The sequence below is a fragment of the Bombus pascuorum genome, chromosome 1, assembly GCF_905332965.1.
Source record: "Bombus pascuorum chromosome 1, iyBomPasc1.1, whole genome shotgun sequence".
NCBI lineage: Eukaryota > Metazoa > Arthropoda > Insecta > Hymenoptera > Apidae > Bombus > Bombus pascuorum.
In genome coordinates, this window is record NC_083488.1 from 28964983 (window position 1) to 28989294 (window position 24312).

At 36.3% G+C, this 24312-nt stretch overlaps 1 protein-coding gene and 1 long non-coding RNA gene across 5 annotated transcripts in view; one reads left to right on the forward strand and one right to left on the reverse strand.

The window, feature by feature from the left end:
• Nucleotides 1-24312, reverse strand: part of LOC132915996 (lachesin-like) — a 480024-nt gene that overhangs the window by 213537 nt on the left and 242175 nt on the right. The gene's annotated exons all lie outside the window — the stretch shown is intronic.
• Nucleotides 4729-19818, forward strand: LOC132909773 (uncharacterized). Its single transcript, XR_009658609.1, has 3 exons — nucleotides 4729-4854; nucleotides 8615-8947; nucleotides 14881-19818. It is a non-coding gene; the product is annotated as an uncharacterized LOC132909773 (long non-coding RNA).

A 24312-nucleotide genomic window follows, 5' to 3' on the forward strand; every position in this document is an offset into this window, starting at 1 on the left:
CCGACGGAAAATATACAATGTGGTGACGAGCACATAGTTCTCACCAAGCAGCCAGTTCTGGAAATGTTAATTTAGGTCGGAGATTTTATTTACACAAAGAATGTGGCATACGTGATCATAGGCGCGAACGGTGGCGTAACACGAGCATAGTGGGGGTTATCTCCCCCAGAAGACAAAGAAATGATCGAAGGCAATCAGTCTCATTTGAAGATTCTAACAGCATACATGGAGAGGTCTGACGAATAAAATTAAGGTCGCTTAGTCCAACGAATTCATCGAGAGATATCGTAAAGTCGGGTCGAATTCCTGTAACACATTAACTGTATTCATCGCTAAATAATTCGTGACGTTTTTATTATTACATTTATTATTGTTAAATATACAAGTTATATTAACCTGTTAATACAGTGTTAAATTCGTTGAACTACCTCTGTTATCTTAACCGAAACAGGGGAACGACTAATTCGCGGCGTCGATTATCCGAATCGTAGCGAGAACTTACGCCTCTCGCTAACGCGTTTTCCTCGCGATCGCGTCTCTCCGTGAACGATCGTAACAAATTATTATGTTTACGAAATACGTTTCAAAAATTTTAAGGTGTATGAAAAAAGCAATACAGGTAGTTAATTTAATTAGACGAAATATGTGACGTATAAATTTTACGGGAATACCAATTATTTAAATTGTTTTGATTTCTAATTAACAATTCTTTGTAGAAGAATCCAGTAATTTTAAAAGCAAATCAATCTTCATACACATGTATAGTGCCGTTTATAATTATTCAAATGAGACACCTTTTATATTTTATTTTTCTAGCATAATATGAAAGCCAAACAAGAGTTTTTTCATATTTTCAATGCATACGAGTTTTTATTGGAACAATAAACATTGCCTTGATTGTATTATCAATTAGGAATTGTACCTCTCTTAAATATACATTTTTTCACAATTGTCCATCGATTTTCGAATTTGATCGAATAATTACTTTACCTTCCTTAATCAAGATACGTAGATACGATATTCTAATAAAAAAAAAGAGTAGCATACGTTTCGTTGAAATTATAATTGATAGAAATTATGATAAAATAAAATTTGTTATAAAAATTAATGTAAAAATTGGAGATTACAACGAAATGAAATTAAAATAGGGAAATAGTGAATTAAATAGGAAAGGGAATTCATGTCGTACTGAAATGTAGACTATCGGAAATCTCGACTTGAAATTCAGATGGAATGCATGTGTCGCTCTCACCATCAGAACGTAAACCAATCGTGTTTTCCTGGGATAGCTTTATTGACGTACGTCACTTCTACGACACGGAAATGTGTCAAAAAATATGTATCACGTTGCTTTTATCTTTGATTTATAAACCGGTATTTAGTGTCTCAAAGGTGACATCTGTTTAAGTAAGTCAAAGATACGATAAAGACTAACGCAATAAAAACTTAATGTTATCCTATTAGCTTCGTTTACTTATTATTAGAAGGGATATGATTAAAATTTAAAGAGCTTTATCCTGCACGATGAATCACGATAATTAACTAAATTGCTTAAAATTGCAAATTCACTTAATAATATATTCATTAACCCTTTAACGTGACTACATAGATAACAATATGTACAGAAAATAACGCACCCGCGACGATCTGTTATAATTATACGCACTTTCAACGTTGATTGAGCGTATGCAAACCACTCGATCAATTTCGAAATTACAAAACGCTCCGATAATTGACATGTACCGTGGTAAATCGCGAACAACCTTCCGTCTAATGGCACACGCAAATACATATTTTGAAAATCACGATATAATTCTTGCATATTGAATTCGACGAAGGTTAGAAATATTAAAACACTAATTATTTTTCTTCTTCAAGCAACTAGCGATTTGCGTTAAATTGTAAAGCATTGATCTACGCTACTTACTATTAAAAGTAACGGCAATGTATGAGTCAAATATGGAGAGGATGTAAAGAAAAGATCGACCTTAATTATCATAGATTCATTCTGCAGCTCATTTGGGTCGGTGGAGATCCGTTACAGTCGATCGCAAAATTGACGTTGAGCATAATTTTGAAGACCAAATTTTTACTCATACATGTAGTACTCACTCACACATGGAGTACTCGTACGTACAGTACTCATCGCGAGTAACAAAAGTCTGAAACCGTCCAAACCATCGGTCATAAATGAACCATTCTCATTGAAAATGGTAAAAAAATTGTATCATGATGGAAACCAATTTGATTTGCATAATCTGTTTGTTGATACACACTGATACTATAATCGTGACAAAGTCAAATGTATCGACGCGTTTCATACTTCTAGAAAGTAAAATATAATACGAGAAGGTAAAAAAATTCAATTCCGATGCAATTCCCGAAATATCCAGTGACAATAGTTTCTTCTATCAACACCGCCGTTATGCTGAAGTGTCTGAACTCATGAAACTCGATAGGGTGTACGAATCGTACCAAAGATATAGACAAAAGTTGAAAAGATAAAGACGTATACAAAAGTTGAGTTTCCTCGTTATTATTATTTTTCTTACTTTGTCCGGTGTTTTGTTAGTGTTCATCTTCCAGTCTGTGCATAGCTTTTGTTCCGAGTGTTCATATTCCGCGTTAATAATGGTCTTCGACCTTTTCGAATTCAAAGAGTTCAGAAACCACGAGCAATGCGAAGTAAACCCATTGTTCGGTATGAGCGTGCAAGTGCAATGACTTGTTCTTTCACGTGCCAATGCACACGCGGTCAATCAGCTCGCCTATAATTAATAATGGAATTCAACGTTCATACTTCATCTTCAAAGCGTTGGTCCTTCATTGGCATTGCAGTCGATCAGCAAGTTCTGTTGCGTGTCCTCCAATACGTGTAAGCTACACTTTATATATTTCACGTGCTTTGGCATAGTTTCCAAATGCTTCGTCTATTGCACGAGACATTTGCCGGATACAATATTTTCGTACCGTTATTAACATTGAATACGAACAAAAGCTATAACCGGGGGATGAACGCTAACGAAGCGCAGCCGGACAAAGGAAAAGAAAAAAAAAGAAAAATAGTAGTAGAAACTATACGTATCTCTCAATACTGCAGTCTGCAGCAGTTTATCTACATTTTATGTACGATTCGTATGCCCTATCGAATTTCACATGTTCAGGCACTCCAGAATAACGGCCATACTGGTAAAAGAAACTACCATCACTGGATATTCCAGGAATTGCATAGGAATCGGACTTTTGCACATTCTCATATTACATTTTACTTTATATATCGGTGCTAGCCTTTCAACCGGTCTCCGCTAAATTAGTCAAAACTAGTTTTTACCCATAATATTCTACATGTATATATTTCAAACAATAACTACATCAACGTACGATATAAGATTAAGATAAACCTATTTACAAGAATATCTACCAAGACCTTAGATCCAAGTAGCATCGATACCGCACCATATTTACCATGTTCAGTTGGTACGAATTAGCAGTCGTAGCCAGAAACATGATCCTATTAATCCGTTGCGCGCACTGTGCGGCTTGTTGCTGCGGTAATGCAAACCTTAACAAGAACGGAGCTACGTTACATCGGATGTAAACGAATCGTTGAACAAACAAACAGCCTGATAGGGAGGAACGTTCTCCATCTAGCCATCCTAAACCATGAACACACCGATTGCCTACAGTCACGCTAACTGCGCATCCTTCTATATAACCACCAGGACGAACTTGTCGCTTACACATTTATCAGTTGCTGCAAGTTCGCCCGTTAAGATCGAATAATGCTTGTGCACGCTGTGCATGTCGTACTATTCGCGAGTTCCAACTTTTCGGACGATCGAGACGAGTTTAACGATCGTCGACGAGAGACCTCGTCGCTCAGGAAGACGTTGTTGAAGCAGTTAGAACGTAGAGAACAGGAAGAGACAGCTAGAAGAAGATCGACGTGAGCGCGAAGTCGGTTGAAACCAGCGCGAAATCCGAGATGCGTAAGGACCGCCTGCCTTAATCGAGCTTTATAGTTCTAACAAGTGCACGAGTTCGGGGAGCGCGGTGATTCTATTCACGACGAAGTTTCGGGACAGTTTCAGAGACTTCTCAAGAATCTTCTTGTTATAGATATAAAATGGTGCTCGTAAACAGTCGACCGCCTCTCGAGGTGTCTAGGTTCCAACGAAGTGAAGAATCCGATAACGGAATTTCGTGATTATCTACTGTAGGACAAGGCAAGAGTGAAAAATATGACTCAACGTGATTGCGAGAGATTGATGGGAATATTAAGTGGCGCGGGGAGAGCTGTGGAGGAGTGGACAATTGAATTTAATTCAATGAACTTAGAGAAGCCATCGAAGATCGACTATGGTTGCTTACAGGATACCTTTCTGAGGCACTCGACGTTTTCTCGAGACAGAAGTTGGTTATATGTTTCAAGTCGATTACTCGTTTCAATCCTGTCAATCGCAAGATCTATCTGCTACTGTTTTAGCGAAATTTCATCTTGTTAATTAATATGAAACAGCCCGATGAACTGATATTAGACTGAACACAGTTATTTACTTCTAAGCCATGCAACATCGTCAAACGAGACTCTACGAGATCATAATTTTCAATTTCTCAATTGTCTCTCAACCCTTTATGAAAATTGCCAACTAATATGAAATAGGTTCATGAGTTAATGTTGCATAAAACACAATTATTTCCGAACCATATAACATCACGAAAGGAAATTCCCCAATTACATTCTGTTTACAGACGTCTTGGAAGCACCGACAGAGGCAACGTTCAGCTACAATCACAAGCAACAAAAACACAGAATCTCATTTTAGCCGGTATTTTCAACGAAATGCCGGATCGGTGAGTACGAAATGGAGAATAGTTAAAAACAACCGACGAATTCGTCTTGGCGTTTATTTAAAAGGAAAATAACACGACAGGCTGCATCATTTAATTCCATTGGACACGTCTTATTTTTATAAAATTTTGCGTATCCCCATTCGATGTTATTTTATCATCCATTGATCATCGAATATTTCATAAATTTGGATTAAACGTACTTTATTACATTTATGGTACGAAACAACGTATCTAATAATTCCTTATAGCATTGTAAAGAGAGATAAATTTTTATCTTTTCAACAATTTATTAAACGTAGAAAAAATTTTTTAAATTATGATTTATAACGGAAACCATATATTTTGAAAAATTTTCTTTACAAGGAATATAGAAGTAATTTATTACTTTCCCAAAAATTCATAAAATCAAGATGAAGTTACAAAAATAATACATTTATATGTCAAATGGGTTGGCCATTTGAGAAATCCAAGTTATTACCTGAAAGAGAATTTGCGTTCAGAACATCGTTGTGAATTATTCTATTCCTGCTCGTTTTTTAAAAGTAAGAGAGCTGAGGCACACTTGGTTTACTGGGATTTCAATCTAAACATAAAGCTGTCAGCTCTGCCGAGATTGATACATGCACCTTGTAGGCAAGCATACTATATCATTTGACTGATCTAACCAGTAGTAGATACCTACATTCAAGTATACCTCTTCACCGTTGTAGGGTTGAATCTTTTTCTTGTAGGTATACATATTTGAGGGAACGATAATGATGGATTTTGTACGTATTTATATTTGAAAGTTGAAGTAGAAGTGACATCATAGTTTTTGTATCATTAAATCTTGTAGAAAAAGATATATTTACTTACTTATACATATTTACTCACATATTAAATAAAGTATTGTTAAGTAATGATTTGAGATTGTTGTAGGTAAGAATGAAATTCTAAAATACAATTTTTTAATTTCAATTTTACAATGAACCTGATAAGTAATTATTACAACTAACAAATTATTTCATCTCCCATTTTGAAAAATTCCAAAAAAAAAATTTTTCGCTGCAGTAAATGAAAATGTCGTTGGTTTGATATAGGGAAACTTTGAGGTACAATATTTCAACTTCGGTAGCGCTGGGGTTACTTAAATTTTAACTACATGTACAATGTGTCCTTCTTAACAAGTAATTAAAATTTGAAAATTTTCCTAAGAAACTCGGTTTCTCGGAACAACATCTTAAACGTTTTATCGAACGACACAGTGTTTAACGTTTAATTTTCCGGAACTCTGCAGCTTTCATCGTTGAAAATTTTATTGTTCATACTTCTAAAGTTCTACATAATAAAAGCCAGAATATAGAAGCACTTTACGACGCGTTAATGTAACTCTAAAGTCGGGTTACGGCAACATAATAGCTGCTTCATTTTCTGGAAATAATCCAGTGACACCATTTACCTCACTCACTTTTTGGACAACAAACATTTCCAGTACTTATGTTTGAACAGTAAATATTGTGTCACGTGTTTCGTCACAAATATTTCGATTGCATGTTATTCTGCCGTTATTAGAATCTACTTGAGGATTAAATTGGTATCTATTATATATTGGCATCTAATATATAACAAACGTGTATAATATATAAAATAATAGATTTTTATTATGAAGAGGTTTAATGGATATCAACAAACGGATCAACAGAGTTTACAAACACGTCTTAAGCGATAAGAAGATAGAAAAGAATTTTATAGGATAGGAAGACTTTTAGCGCAAAATTCAATTGCCCATAATTGGAAAAGTTGCGTCTAAAGCGATATTCTACGTAACATTTTATGTCTTTGTTATATTTCTAAAATAGATCCTGCAAAAGTGTTCCACAAAAATATACCTTAACATCCTGTATATACATTCTCAAACACTGAATTATACACTAAAATTATACAAATACCTGCGTTCTTTATGAAATAAACTCATTTTAATTTTCAGTTATATGTATCATCTTACAATTAATTATTTATTTAAATCCCCGTGTTTGTAAAAACTCTTCATTCTGTGTAACAGAAAAGTTTACGATTGTAAGAGGACCGTAGGAAAAGGATTAACGCTAACATAATTTACAAATTCTATTAGAAGACATCTCCTTTAAGTCGCCAGTCAACGTTATCTTTATCCAATTTCTCGAAATAAAGAGACCCAGTGATACAACTGTGCATATACTTACACAGATTCAACACAAACAATATTTAACACTCATTCTGACAACATGACCAAACACCAAGCAGACAAGTTTATTCGGTACACAAGTTTATGTTTAAATAGCACGATATCCGAGAAACACAAAGATGTAGTCTGAGGGACGGTAAATTTGTCGTCACTGTAAACGTCGTTGCTGGAGCAAGAAAACCTCGACTCCTGCTGCCAAAACATGGCCGTGAATCTAACGTGGGTATGCGGGTGCGTATTTCGTGTTTCTTAGGAATCTCTAACAAGCATCGTGGTCATTCTGGTCTTCGTCGATTTCACGAAACAGAAAACTCGACCGACCGATCGTACATATTCGTAATAAATAATTCCAGGACGCCAGCGAACAGTCTCACGGGTCTTCCGGCACGAGATTTGTCTCTGGTGTGCATTTAAACGAGTGTTTCCGGTTCCTCGTGGTTAGTCCCCTTTACCTGGCACCGAGTAATCCATACATAAAAGTTTTAGAATGCTGATTGAGGCTTTTTTAAATCGATAACCTCATTAATGAGAGGAGTTTGGTAGAAATGTAACATAATCGAATTGTTCGCGATTAATACTGAAAATCATGAAATATCAAATAATTTGTATCTTTTTTATTTATTGTTTAACCCAAATGTACGGCATGAATTTATCTAAGACTAACTTAAATTTACTTAAGTCATAAGAAGGTGCATTTTGCATTCAGAAGGCAAATGGCGCATTTACTGGATGACTAAGTATGAAAAATATTTTTGGAAAAATTGCAATTGATCGGAATCGCGAGGAAAAGGATAAAGGTTGCTTTTTCAATTTTCTAATCTGCAACGAAGATGTAAACAGCACATTTTGCAGATTCATATGCAGAAAAAGTGGAATTTTTTCAAAATTTCTCGTGTTATCTAGTAAATTAATCTTCCTACCTTTAAAAAAAGAAACAAGACGTTTGGTCCAATTTCAAGAAAGTTGTTCAATCTCAAAGAGTGTTACCACAGTTGTGGAAATCACTGTATCTGTTATTTAAGGACAACAGTTTCATTGAATAAAGCTTCGTAAATTGTGGAACGTTGTGCGCTACACATATGAATATAATGGTTAATTTATGCATAACAACGGATAACATTGGTTGGGAGTAATACATTGCACATTCTCAACCTACAAACGCATTAAGAGCTATGAATATCTAATATTTGCATAAATTCTCGTCTATCATTTTTATTAATTACGCTTTAACGAGCTTGGACAGTAAATTAAATTTGGTCGAAACATTTCGTTATCGTCCGAATAGAATGAATTCTTGTAACAATAATAATAATCGTATCTGAATAGATAGTGGCAAACTTGGACGCGTTTTAAATTATTATTATATCTAAATTGTTATTATTCTATATACATATAAACAATCGAGGAGCTTCGTCAGATAATTATTAATTCGAGCCACGATAATTATTAACTCAAACGTATCCAAGATTTATTCGATTCACTATTTTGTTTCGTGAGACTGTTTACAGACTATTTTCAATAATAATTTAAAACACACGAAGAATCTTATTTTCACAGCTGGGAATAAAGTCGTTTCGTGTCAATCATCCAACATCACAACGAGCAGATATCTGGCCAAAATAACACGCTCTGTAAATCCGACCACCTGGAAGTGCTCCAAAATCCTTAAAACATTCTCGAGCGAGAAGATCGCGAGGATTTGCCGAGCAGCTGACTCGCAAGACTTCGTTGCAGATGTTTGCAAAGATTCCCTGAAACAAGGAGCGACGCACCGGTTACGGGAAGGTGAGCGGCTCGGCCACCCCGTTGAGGAGAGGGTGAACGCGGCGCGGATATAGAATCTGAAAAGGAGCGAACACCAGGGGAGGATATGGAGGCCGAGGACGAGAGGTAACTATGCAAATGCAAGAGTACATTTATCTCGGCACCACGCCCATGTATTTCCTGGGAGCTTCCGGACGCATTGTCGGAAGCGAATCGAATCCCCACACCCTCGGCTGCCAGCCTTCGTCCCACCTCATCCCGGTTCTCTTTCATCTTCCTCGCGCAACCATACACCCTCGCCCTCTTTCTCCCTTCTCTTCTATTTCTATCTCACTCTTTACGCTATCCTGGCTGCCGCTGTCTCACCTCCCGATACTCTCGTGTGCATGCACGAGAGTGCCACCACCCAGGCCGATACTCTGGAGATTTACGAGCAAACTAGTCCGGTCCCCAGGGCTAATAGACCGGCAAGTTATGGGGCCAATTCAATTTAATTTCGAAAATAAACAACCGCCAACGGCGATGTTGGTCAATTTATTCAGAAATCCCGTGAGCGGATCGCGATACACCGCAACGGGAAACATCGTAGAGCAACATATTCTCGAGGAAAGGAAGGAGAAACAGGCCTAGATTTGTGCTAGGAAACGATGCCAGACCGCGTCAGGTCGACGCTAATTCGCCAGACCATCTAAATTGCTAATGTTAAATTAACCATCTAAACGACGTATATTTACGCGCGAATTGTTCTGTCTGGCAGCGAGCCAGCCACTTTTAAGTGTACGCCAGCGTCGAACGCGTACAAATACTTTTCATCGTGAACGGATGCTGCTCTTACACAAGTAGCTACTTTCGTCCTTTCTTTATTTCTTTTTTTCTTTTTTCTTTTTTGCGCGTTTATGTTTTCCTTTCGGGATAAAATCGTGGCACTCGTGGCTCGTCCTAGAATTACACTATGTTTCGGTAAGAAATTGAGAAATGGAGAAACCTCGGTGAGCTATGGTTTTGAGAGCAGATAGGATACGTTTGGGATGACCTGGTAAGCTATCGCTTGAATTTCTTGATGGATGTTGCCAGCCGAAATGAGACTCGTCGTTTATTCTGAATTTGCCAGTCCACAAGAATATTTCTCACTTGCTACGAATGAGTTTAATAATTTCAATAATAAAATTATATTACGTTCGCAGTCTGAACATAGTATTTTAACGAAGGCAAAATGACGAAAACGTGGAAATAAAGTTGAGCGAATTGGAAATATAAAACCGCAAATGAAATACTGAAACGTATGATAACTGAGAAACGTATGATAACTTTGTGATATTACTATTGTTGGCGTATGCAGAATAAATACATTTTTTCCTTTATTTTATGATCTATGAATACGTGGAAAAACAATTTCACGCTAGGTAAAGTACTATGTACATGTTGATTGAGCGATGCTGATCGATTCTTGTCGGATATGTCGTCTTCGTCCCAGATTTATGACACGTTATGCAATGCAAAATATTCCGATAACTCTTCATTTTTACGTATCATAAATCTACGCGACTGCTCGCAAGTCTCAAATATTTTGTTTCACTTCTGGGTGGAATATTTCGTAACGTATGCCCGAAAGACCAAGACGACTGTTTGACAGGCCTTGCTATCTTTGAAAAATAACACGTTTCAGCTGAATACCGCAGAAATTGATGTTTGAGATGGTTCGTTACGTTCGTTCAATAACATTCATCATTTTCAGTGAAAAATATGTTTTAAATATTCGATTAATCGAATAGAACAAACAACCATTTTCATGTCGTATAATGACATTTTTAAATATGACATATACAATGTGGACACATAAAAATTTTCTGTGGCAAATGTTTAAGTACTTTCGTGAGCAAATACATATAAAATATTTCATATATCTACCAACATCGAATGTCAAAACAAAAATGGTCACGAGTTTGCTAATTTCACGGAGACGTGGCGACGCAATTATAGAATCCGCGTATCTGCATATATATTTCATACGGTCGGAAACTAACTAGAACTCGCGATGAAATTGTTTTACACGAATAACGCTCGCATACGCATGCTTCCCGAACAGTGCGGTGGTGTGGGTAAATATTCGCCGTTCCTATATTCCTTTGAACTTACAATATCCACTTATCGTGAAAGAACGGAAAAGCGTGAGAGTGCATCGTTATTGACGGCATCTTGTCGCGAGTGTAGCATACGACGCGTTTCTGCTCGAACTTGCTAAATAACCACGGCCCTACAGGTAGAGTGTTCACGAATGAAATTGGTTTTCTATAATCCTAAAACGAAGAAGTGCTGCACTTTCAGAAAATGAAGCGCGAGAGTAGGAAATTCGAGTGCCTGTTGATATTTGTACAACACGTGTGCTTGGAAAACGACCTAGTGACACGATTAGGAAGCGATTTTTCGATTGTCCATTTGCTTGCTGATGATATTAGTTTGTTGTACGATTGAATCGTCGAATTTTTGGGCTTCTTAATTCCAGCATTTTGTAAACTTTGAATCTTTGAATTTGAAGTCGGATTCTTTTCCTTGTTCAAAGTAGCGGATAATTTCTTCGCAACACGAAGATATAAAAATGATATTTGGCTTGTTCTTCTATTATCGAAGTTCTAGTATACAGAGCCAATTATGTTGTTGCAACAGTGTTAGATATAATCTTTGAATCTAAAATAAGATGTGCAAAATATAAAATATTCCTCGAATATTGATATTGTCATTGACGATGAAAATTGTATTAATCTACTTATATTGGATAGATAAAAGAAATATCTGTAAAAGTCCCATTTTCTTATTTGTGTTTATTCTATTCCTCTGAAACCTGATTATAATCCATTTCGTTGCCTAATCATGGAATAACAAAGTTTCTTTTACTGTAATATAACGCGTGTTTAAACACCTCTACATAAATTAATCTATACTTAATAATCAACTAAATCATCTTATACGTATAATCACCATTTCGACATTTAACGACATTTAGCGAACACGATGAATCGAGTGCATCGAACTGGTGGGATACATACAGGAGGATCTTTTCCTTTATCACTTAAACTGTTGGCAAAGGCCAGGCTATTATTGGACGCCGATATTCATGCTGGGTCAAACTGTCGATAGGCGTGTAGTGGTTCGCGCTCTCTCACCATATCCCCCTAATCATAGCTTTATAGCGGCGTGTTGATCATCACACGTGTAATTGGCTCCGTGAAACGCTGTATATCCATGTAGCCCGCTTCGAACCCCTCGTCCCGCGCACCTATTTCCTGCCGTTGCCTCGATTGCACGACGGCCGCGTCGCGACGCGAATTTGCATTTCTATCAACGCGTCGATACAGGATTCGACCGCTTGACGATATCCTTAGCTCGTCTCGTGTAAACTCAGTATCATTTACACAAGATTCACGTCAAATAATCACGATTCACCGATATTTCCTTCCCTCTTTATCTTCCTGCCTCCTTTTTGAATCTCTGAGTCTTTGAAACATTAAATCTGTGAATCTTTGAATCTGTGAATATTTGCATCTCTGAATCTCTGAATTTCTGAATCTCTGAATCTTTAAATATTTGAATCTTTGAATATTTGAATTTTTGGATATTTGAAAATTTGAATATTTGAATATTTGAAAATTTAAATATATGGAAATTTGAATATTTGAATATTTGAATATTAGTATATTTGAATATTTGAATATTAGTATATTTGAATATTTGAATATTTGAATATTTGAATATTTGAAAATTTGAATATTTGGATATTTGAAGCTCTGAATATTTGAATATTTGAATTTTTGGATATTTGAAAATTTGAAAATTTGAATATTTGAAAATTTAAATATATGGAAATTTGAATATTTGAATATTTGAATCTCTGAATCTTTGAATCCAGCTGTCTGCCATGCTTACTTTTTTCGTTTTCCTTATTTCCTTCTTTCACAAGTTGGTTGGATATATCGATAGATCGTAAATTGCTGTCCTCACACGGATTTCCGGATTTCGCGGTATAAATCAACGACCTTCTCTGTTAATCAGGCGCTCCGATTCTGGGAGATTGCAGAGGTTAAGCGAGATCCGTTAGAGACTAAATGGTCAATTAAGTCGACGGAACGTAGATAAAGCGATACGTTGAATATAGATTACATAATCCATCATTTTTTCAAGTACGTACGTAAAATTTGTTACTTCAATTTTAACTGAGAAGAAACACGCGAGAGAGCAAACTCTGCTTTTGTCAAGTGTATTTTACGAGGGCAATATTTACCAGGGGCAAATATCCGAACAGTCGATAGTATCGGTGATCCAGGGGAACCCGTAGTTTCGGTGGTTTGCTTTGCCGGTCCCGAGACAAGCTCACCACAAAGTGGCATCGAAGGATCGATAGTCGACGACGTGTGGCCGCGAGTCGACAAGTTCCTGGCCTCTTTTGAGGTCGCGGCTTACACGTACACGCGGTTCAACCATGGTGACAGTGTTTCAGCGGACGAAGAACGAGCTTTGCGCGAAAATGGAAGGGAAACATGAGAGTAAGAGAGAAGGGGGAGAGGAAAGGGGGAAAAACAGAAGAAACAGAGAAAGATGGGATGGAAGAAAAAATGAACATAAGGGGAAGTAGCTGTGAGAAGTGGAAGTATGGGAAAGCAGTTGAAATAAAGAGAAAGGAGACGTGGAAATAAAAGAAAAAGGAAGGGTTGCACGGAAAGAGGATAAAGTTCGGAAAGAATAGAAATAGAAACCAAGATGGAAAAAGTAGAGACTGTTAGAGAAATAGGTACGAAGTAAAAAAATGTGTTACAACGAGCAAAGGAAAAAGGGTACAAAACACGAGAAGTATTTTAAAAGGAAAAGCTCGAAGGACATAAGAAGAATGACATTCTTCAGCAAAGAAAAATCACATTGATGTTACCGAGATGTTTTCCAAATTTTTCTGTCATACTGCTAATATAATTCATAAAAAAAAATAATTCATAACAAATGTAACATTCATAAAAAATGTCTACAAGTGTTTGAGTACTTTCGTGAATTATTATATACGTATCCACCATACATCTTCTTCGATTTTCGTACAAACAAACCAAAATCAAATATGTTTGTTATAACGATTAATTAACTTCTACAATGAACTTTTAGATGAACGTATATGTTTAAATCAAACACGCTGTATCACCGGGTGGCGTTGCACATGGTTATTAATTACGACGCGTTCCAAGCTTGTGCAACCGTCGAACGAGCATCATAGAGAAAGCGACACTCGAATTTTGATAAACGACTTTTCTCACGTCACGTCCAAGTCGCAGATCGATGAGTTCCTTTGTTGTTGACTTTATATCAGACTATATTTTTCACGATCGACGTTCACGTCCCCGATGCAATATCAAGACCGTTCAAATTTCGTTGCAACCGATACGGATATTTATCGGTTCATGCGAGAGAAGAGATTTAACCTTAATTCAAATTCAGAAAATCATTTGAATCATTGAACATATGTATTTGTAGTAAAATTTAATAGCTACGATTCCATGTCGTCTGATAACGAAATATAGAGATATAATTTTTAATAAAATACTGAATATCATTTAAATTGCCACATTTATTGTGGAATTTAGTAACGTAAGCATCGATTTATTCGGTGGCGAAACTTTGAGATTTAATTTCTAGTTAAAATGTGTAAAGTCGTCCGGATGTTGGTATTTTACATATTTTTGCATTTATGCACAACCTTACCCACTTTTGCATATTTGTACCTGGTATAAATGCATGAATATCCGTAGTCCGTTTATCAGAATCAGTTAATGAAACCACTGATCTAATCTTACAACAGACCAATCTAAACCAAATCCAATCATATAAAATTGCATCTCTCTCTCTCTCTCTCTCTCTCTCTCTTTCTTCCTGTTTCTGTCTCTCTCTCCAACTACCAATAAGGTTACATCACGGTTCTCTCGGAAAGCAAAAACACTTTACCCCTTTCCCCCGCTACTTCTTGCTTTTCAGCTTCTTTTTCTCTGACATTCGATCACGACTGATTCGTTCTACTCGTTTTCTAGGCTAAACTCCGTTCAGCTCCCTTCAGTCGGCATCAGAAGTCTTGGCGGCGACCCCACGGCATCCCGAGGTCGGTATTAACCCTTCTACGACGCGTTTCTCCGGTTCCCCAGCGCGTGAAAGCTTACATTGGTTGGCTTACATCATTATTCTGTCCGCTTAATTTCTTCTTCGTCGCAAGCCGGATGGCGGTCGTCGAAATGCCCGGCGCATGGCTCGCTACAGGAGGAAACCTACGTGAGGCGAGATTAGCCTATATCCGGTTACAACCCTTTCGACGTGTAGTACACGGCGATACGATGCCGGCCTTTCCGTACGGCTTCATATTGTTGTGTATTATCGTTGTCGAGCATCGGGTGAAACGCGTCCGGTGGTCGTGAGCAACGCGAATAGCAACGTGCGATTCGCTGCCGTGGAATTAATGTCAATTCAATTTACCATTTAGGGTTACGAGACGGTGCTTCTTCCGAGGGCCTCTCGCAGCCAAAATCAATTGGCCATGAATAAACTCGGCAACTTAACCACGGCACTGCCGTTTAACCGCGTTACTTCACCTTCACGATTTTTCCCTGGTGACAATTCCGGCTTACTGCTTCGATTTGTTTTGTTCTTTAATCCACTATACGCACAGACTTATTATTTTCTTCTTGCAACTTCTTCTCTTCAGAAATCTCCTCTTTGAAAGTTTACGTTAGCGAATTTTTTAACATCGCGATCATGAACAAGAATCTCAACGATTTGGTTAACCTCTTTTTCATTATTATCCCTTCTTTCACCTGGAACTTGCAACTTTACGAAGTTCGAGGAAATTTGAAATATTTCTAGCAGTATGAGGAAAAGGATATTTCTTAAAAATCATGAATAAATGAAACACTTTGCCAGTAGATAAATAAAATACCTTGTACGGTACTTTTCAAGTTCCTAAATAATACAACCAGCGACTCAACATCTATTCAAAATTAATCAAAGATGTTAAATATGACTCAGATAGTAGAAAACTTCGAGAAGCTTAAAGGAGGAGAGATTAAAACAGAAGGTCGAGCAATCTTCCTTTTTTGCGCTAATTTGCATCGCGTTAGATGAATATTTAAACGACGCTTGAATAGTCAAATATGTTACTTAACAAGAATAACTTGGAGCGGATCTTGAAACGTTGTTACCGACAATTAAATTAGAGCTAGGAAATCTTAGCGTCAGACATAGTTATAGTGTAAATTAAACACGAACAAAGTGATATTTTTCTTAGCCGGAATTAACGTCGACACGATGAAATAGCATTTCAATTGTCCGTTATTCAACCGTGAACAAAGGGAAAATGTGGCCAAATTTTTTCAACCTCTTTGCCAAGCTCATTTCAGTTATTTTACTTAAATCCCCTTAGGTTTTTCTCTTCCATCGTCGAATTACGTACTTCGTATAACGTTTGATACTCCTGGACAAAAGACAGAATTTATTGTTAGTAAAATTTCCAGCACATTGATAAAACTACATATTTAGAATAGTTTTATTTTTTTACTGAAACGCGATGAATATTAGTCAAGCAACTTGATACCACTGTATCAATTTAAACTTCTTACTTTACTTCACATGAAGTATCCTTTCCAAGTTTCAAGTGAATTTGGGATTCTTTTCGTTGTTCCGTGACTTCAAAGAAACAAGTTGCTAGATAATTTAATTTCTAGTTACGTTCTTGCGGATATTTGTTCCTTAGATAAAATCAGACACTTTGTAAACATTGCATTCGCTTATTCTAAGAAAATTATTAAACTTTCTACGCTCGTTGTAAGATGATTTTTATTCAACTTTAATTCAACCAACAAAATTCTACCAATATATATTTCTTTCGTCAATCCATTTTCTTTTAGTCAAATATATAATTTCTTTGCAATGTTGTTTCTTTTAAACTCATAACAAGTGTTTATGTGTGTGTGTGTGAATTACTCTAAGTAAAAATTACTCTAAAGCTTATGAAAATGTAATGTTATTCATTTATCACCAACGTTCCAAATTAACTAATGTTTATAAACAATTAATTATTCCGAGGAAACAAAGGTCACGATACGTGTATTCGGTTCAATTATCACGAAGCATCTTGTCCGATATAATTCACGGATCGGAACAGGCACGATAGATATCGACGGATCGTGTGCACCTCTGGGATGGCGGAAGTCATCGAGCTGATCGCGAAGTACGATATCCGCGTATTATTCGCAATATTCGAAGCTCGAGTAATGGATAGCCACGGGGGCAATATTAGCAATCGATCAAAGAAACTTTACATCCATATGGATTTCGCGTGCTCAGCAAAAACCTTTGCGTTAATGCCACTACGATGTATGTACTATCGTGTAACTTCGTGATTCCACCATTATCTCTTTCGTTTATTTTTCTTTTGTAAAAATTACAGACTTACACAGCGGAGAATATTATTCCCTTTTTCTTTTATCATGAAATCGTTTTGAAACGATATCAAACGTATTTGTTCACCGAGTTCTGTTTCCCATCGATCCAGATACGAACAAAAGCTTTCGTTTTATTTTATTTTATTTTATTTTAACGGAATAAAAAATAGGAGCATGTTCTACGGTTATGAAACGCCTACGCAATTATTCCATTGCCGAAAACAGAGCGGACGGATGAGAGAGAGAGAGAGAGAGAGAGAGAGAGAGAGAGATAAAAAAAGAATTCGTATAACCGAGAATTCGTGGGAGCGTAATTTTTTTTTTTAATTTTCCCTTGCCTACGTTCGAGCCACGTTTTCGTTTAGTAGATTCGTTGCGAATTCAATGAATTCGACGCAGAAATTTATTCTTCTTGAAGGATTATGCTCTTCAGACAGCCGACTGTGTGATAATTTCATTAATTACGACGGTTCCATTAACCAGCCACTTTACGTGCAGCGAGACAGTTTTCGTCGCGCGATATTAATTGTTATAGTCGATTTTCCATACAGGCTGTCGTGGATGTGATGTGGCTGGTGTTGTAACATAACTCAATATTTTACGAAACTATAGTTGCTTTACTTAATATATTAGAAGAGTTCTATAATATAAGAGAAACTTTACCTAATATATTAAGCAATTACGTAACTACATACATAACAGTAACGATACTTCGAACAGAAGATATAATAGTATCATGTAAGAAATATTTTTGTTAAAAGATTAATAGCATGTATTTGTGAAATAATTAGGAAATGATATTTCTTTCTTAAAAAAAAAAAAAAAAAAAAAAAAAGAACAAAACGGAAAATATTGGAGATGCACTGTTTTATAAATTTAAATTAAAATACTCTTACAATTGGAACTTAAAAGGTTAGTTCGAACAATATGTGCTATTGTACGATGAATATGTGTTATATGAACTGAGCTTGTTTTTTAATGTTAGGAGAAGGATACGAGAAATGGTGCTCCATAAATTGCACTATATGTATATTTTATATCTTGTTCAGATCTGCAAAGAAATATAAAAATATTGGCACGTCAGGGTGTAAGTTTCTATATTTTCACAAACTTATCAATTAAAACAGCATATTGTTATAAGATTTATTGTATAGACAGAGTTCTTTAAATACTTTTATAATAATATGAAAGTTGAAAAGAGCGATATTTCATAAATCACACGAAGTATAGTTTATACTTCATTCAAATATAACGATATGAACAATCATTTCTCTGAGACATACTGCCTCAGACTTAGAGAAGATAATACTTTATCTTATATGTTCTGTTTTTCGTATTAATATCATTTTTGTTTTGTTTTCATATCAAATTCGTACAATATTGTACTGTTTCCTCTCCTCTTTTCCGTTTCCCACGGGATATATTTATTACGAATTATCAACAAAAAGTACACGCGATATTTGAACGATTCAGATTATTCTTTTCACAGTGACCTGAATAAAAGAGAGCTTACAGGCGATTGAAATATTCTGTATTGTTTCTAAAGGAACTTTGTATTTATCGCTGCAACCGCCAGCTAAAGAACTGTCACCGACAGGTTGCATAATTTAAAATTTCCTTCCACTCACGCTATTTCGCATGCTGTCTCGTCCATAGTACGGACATCGTGCCTTTTACAGCGAATAGCGCAACTTTTATTTTTCTCCCTGATTAGTATTGACTCTTTTTCTATACTTTGAACAAATAGACAGATAAAATATATGTAACTTCGCAAAAAGAGAAATGATAATAATGATATATAATCATTCAATCTTCATTTGTAAGTAGAAGATCCACACTGGTTTACAAGCAAAAAATCAACTCTTTTGCTTTGTAATTTGTCCAAATTTCGAAAATTCACAATCGATCATTCTGTATAATTATTTCAATCAGGTTACTCATTTTATCTTATTATCCGTGCATTATATCCGCAATTGTATAACGAACGTATTATAAAGTAATGTATCTTTCTAATAATACAACAATCGATTCGTATAATAAGTATAATATACATAGGTGATTGTAATAATTAATACGAAAATCTATCATTATCGGCTCGTAATATAATAAGTGTATTACATAGATGATTGTAATCAAAATTTTGCAATGAAAATAAATACGCCCATCTGTACAATTATGTTTGTGTCTCTGTAAAAGTCAATAATACCTCCATCATGAGCTGCTGTATGTTTGAAATTATCCTACAAAATAAAAAAATAAGAAACAATTAGAATAGCTAAATAATTTTGTTCGTCGAAATGTAATTTTCATTGCGTTTAACGATGTTTTCTCAACTTCGTCATAATTTTCGATCGTATTTTTCACAAAGTAGTTAGTTAAATAATTTTCTACGTGTCTGCCGGCTATTACAGCCGGCCACAGAAATTCTAAAAGAAAAAATCATATTTCATTCGAACGCAACTGCTTCTGCAGTTACAGCACGTAACGAAGTTACAAAACTCCCCTATTCACCATACACAGTAGAATAGTTGATTGCACGAATAGCGAGTAACGAACAGCGAACGAATAAAATGTCGCTGAGACGTCGATTCGTTGCTCGAAAACTAGTTCGCGATATCGCGTAAATTGTTAGAATATTCTAAAGAGAACGATATGAAGGAGACCGCGATTCTACTTTCTCTTTGTGTTACGGTTTCTCGCGTTTAGTTGTGTTTGCACATAATTTCGTGTAACTTTAGCTCTCGATCGACGCGTTTCGCGATAGAAACCTGTGAAGTTGCCTTGCAACGTGCTTTCGTTCGCACTGCGTTTCGTGCTAACTTCCACGGCTTCGTTTTCTTTTTCCGCCTCTTTTCTGTAAACCGCGCGATTCGTTCGCGAAACAAATAGATACGAGTTCATGGAGTCGGCGACTGTTACAGGAAAAAAAGAGGATTTTCCTTTAATTCCGCAATGATCCGTTTAATATTTGGAAATTTCAACGATGGAATATTTTACGAAATTCGTTATAGAATTCGAGAGCGAGGGCAGCTCGGCATGTAGTTCGACCTCGAAAGTTCGAAACGCGATCGAAATAAAAAAAGCCTGTCCAAAGCTGTGTGATTAAGTTCTGAGTCCTCTTTTGAACGTTATTGGAAGCTTGCGAATGGAAACAGGAATATAGAAATGAGTTTTGCAGAGGGAACACTGTTCTCCATGATTTTTAGAATCGTCGATAATCTAGGATTACTTGAAATAACTCTCGTGAATTTTTCATACACGAATATTATAATATTCGTAATACGACAGCTGTAATATTAGGTTCCTCTCGCACCATAATTTACCGACTAATCATACGAATAAACTAGCAAGTTTTAAGTCATAGGTTATAGATTTCCTTTTTTCTTTTTTTACGATTTTATAATTTTTTGCCAAATAAGATACGCAGTCAAATAACTTGTACTTTGTAATGTTTACTCGTACAATTTCGATTGTTTCATTATTGAACTTGTTACTATCGTGCAAGAGTATTTTTTATATTGATACCGGTATCTCGAAACTTGTGATTCATAACATTTCGTTAACAATATCTCGTGTAATTAATTACGAAGAATCAATAGAATAAAATAAAATGATTTACGTTTACCGAAAAAAGGATAACGATAAATTATGAAATTCGATCTACACATAAAAGATATAACTTAGAAAAAACGAAGCTGGCACCCTGCTGGGGGTAGCCACCCACATGCTATATTTATTTTTATTTTATTTTTTTATCTTCACCAATAAGATATAACACTTTACCAAATGTCCATAAGGACAAATTGTAAAATAACCAAAATAAAATTAAAAAAAAATGTCCCAAAAAAAAAAAAAGAAAAAAAAGTTCGATCTACTAAGTTGCGTAGTATTCGAACAATAAAGTGGTATGATACTTTATCTATTTCGCGCGGAATAATATTTCATGAATCGTCGACAATCTGCACGAAATGCACGAGTCACAGTGAAGATATAAACAGTTACAAGTACTGAAATTATTTCTCGTTTATTCATTTTACATGTATCTTTGCCTAAAATGCCATGTATTTTACGAATACACGTTACAATCTTAAAAATCTGTTTGAAGTTATTTCATTCATAAATTTCTGGGGAACCGCGTTCGACATTTTCGGTTACCACGAATAGACGCGATAGAACAGCCTAGTTGCATAAATATTCAAGCGACTACGCGTAATTGTCGTAGTTTGCCGAGTAGAAATTTATGCGTAGGATAAAATATTCAACCATTACAATAATTAAGTGGTCGAATCGGACAATGCTTCGAATTGGCAATTAATTTTATATCGGTAAATAAACGTAGGGGAGGGTGGCTCAGGTATCGTCAAATTAGTATAATTACATCCCGTGGAATTCTGTTGCATTGTTGAATGAGAAATGAGCTCGATCAACCGGCTAAAAGGACGGATATTTGTTTAAACAGGTTTAAATGTCTCTTGGGTCTCAAAAATTAGCTTTGTCGAACGTTGGAAAATGTCAAGTCAAACCTGCTAACGAACGCTTGTGTGAAATGTTACGCGGAACGTTTGTACGAACCGTGTCGACGTTATTATTTATGAAACGACAGTATAATTTCGTTTTCAATTTCTCGCTCTGCTTTGGCTTTTTGTATACTTTTTCTGCAATATCACTGAATATTTAAGGACTTTGTAGTTGGATAAAGTGTAATCTTGGACGGGACAGCACGAGCTTGAAATAATAGAGCTCGCTGAAACGGAAGCATTAAGATAAATGTAGCGTTATAAGTGTAATGCGGTTTGAAATGCGCACTGGCTGGAACGAATGAGTGGTTTTCCACTGTTATTCGAATATTTAAGCATTGCTCATTGGCAAAATTAAAGGAACCAAGATGAGATGAACGTTGGTGAAATGTTCTAATTTTAAAGCAAAGAATTACGTTATATAGTAAAATTGAAGGACTCGTAACGAAAAGAGGTAGATGCTTTTCATTAACGTTGATTAAAGTTTATCGAGGCAGAAACCCGATTACTTCATTTTTAATTATTTAGCTATTTATCGCTGTCATAAGATTTTTATCACAGTCGTTTATGCAAATAAGATATTTAGATATATCACATCGGTATATCGGTAGTTCTACTGTTAATAACAGATTTACTATTTGTATCCGCATGTTTATCGTATTATTCTTTTTTATCAAATCTTTTCTACTCTATAATTGTCATCGTTCCTTCATACGTAAACTCGCAACCTCCTAATCTCGCATAGAAGAAAAACACTGAAAACAAATCAGTCAGCGAGTTCATGAAACGCGAAGCTCGAATTAAGAACCCCTTGCAGTCCCTCACCCCCAGCCATTAACTTATCAACCATCTCGCTTTAAGAGTCCAGACCAATTAATCAAATTGTTAAATTAGAGGATGTTAAAACCACGAAGAACGCTCGATAACAATTCTAACAAGATTTTCTAACGTGTCAGTTAAACGCATTAAACGCGTGACTCACTGAAAACCACCCAAAGTTTCCCGTTAACTGTCTCCATGACAATCAAATTCATCTGGAACAGTTGGACCTATCTGCCGCAAAATCCCAGATCAATTCGTCTCCGCCATCTCGTCGCGGTCTCGTCAAACGTCAACATCTCGTTCTGCTTCCTCTGCAACCCCTTTACGCCACCCCCTATCTGTTCGTTGGTCCCGTTTGCGGTGGCGCATTGGTCGCGTGCCTCGCAGAATGCTCGAGGAGGTTTTTAACATTCGTCGCGTGCTGGCCGCCGTACATGAAAGACGAATTGTCGGCTGTGTCGGAAATATGCAGACACACGAAACATTACACACGCGACGCCAAACGGGAATCGAACGTTCCTGTTCGGTCGGATAGACGCACACACATCGTCGAAATTTCAGCGGGGCCGCAGGATCGATTCGAATTCGTCGAATACCGACGACAGGCTGGACGAAAAGGGGTTGGACCAGGTATCGGGCCGTGATCACGGTATTTCTTGTCCGCGTGCAACATGTCGTCCGAGTCGACAAATTACTTGGACCGCAGAGTGGCGAATTCTCCGACGAATTTCCTGAAAATATTCGGAATAGCACCGGCGGCGATCGATTCCTCCCCCTCTCGCCGACCAAGTAACGAAGCCCGAAGCTTTGATTAAAATCGTCTGACTATTGGGCGAGACGTATTAATTGAACGAAATGGTACCGTGAGCAAATTGAATGACAGCCCGGCCCGATCGGGTGGGGATTAAAAGATTGTTTTATTTATTGTTAGAGGGTAGGTACCGTGTGCTTCTGAACGTAGATCTTTTTGCGGCAGAACGATCCGTTTTATGGAAATTACTGCTTCAGATGAAATGGTATGAAATTTTGATGTTTCTTTCTATTCGAGGATAGTAGTTTTTCATTTTGATTGGTAAGATAAGTAGGGCGACAGAAGTTGAGGGCAAAAAGTGTGTTCACCTTTGAAAGGGATGATAGAGATTATTGTTGGTGATAAAATGGCAGAAAATATTGATTCTTATTTCTATTCAATGGTAATTTCCTCAATAGGTAACGGTAAGTTACTTGTGAATAATAAGTAGAATAACAACAGTCGAGGGTAGAGAGTGCTTTCAACCTTAAATAAAATATTTGAGTTGCAATGACGATAGAAATTATTGTTTCAGACGAAATTATATGGAACTATTGTTCTTACTTTTATTCAGAGGCACCAGTTTCTCACCACAATTGACAATAATGAACAAAGTAGTCAATTGCAAGTAGATTTAGTGGAAGGAATGATCTGTCTTATAAAGAATACTGTTTAGAACGAAATTAATTTTTATTTCTATCCGAGGATACCAGTTTCCCCCTTTAATCGCCAACAATACGTAAAATGACAGCAACCGAGGTTAAACAGTAATTTCGACTTTAAATACAATAAAATGAAATTTTAAATACGCATTTTCCTCGATTACGCTTAACTAATTGTCTCGTCGTGTTAACAAATTTTAACTACGACGTTATCAGATTCAAGATGAAAGATTCTATTTAA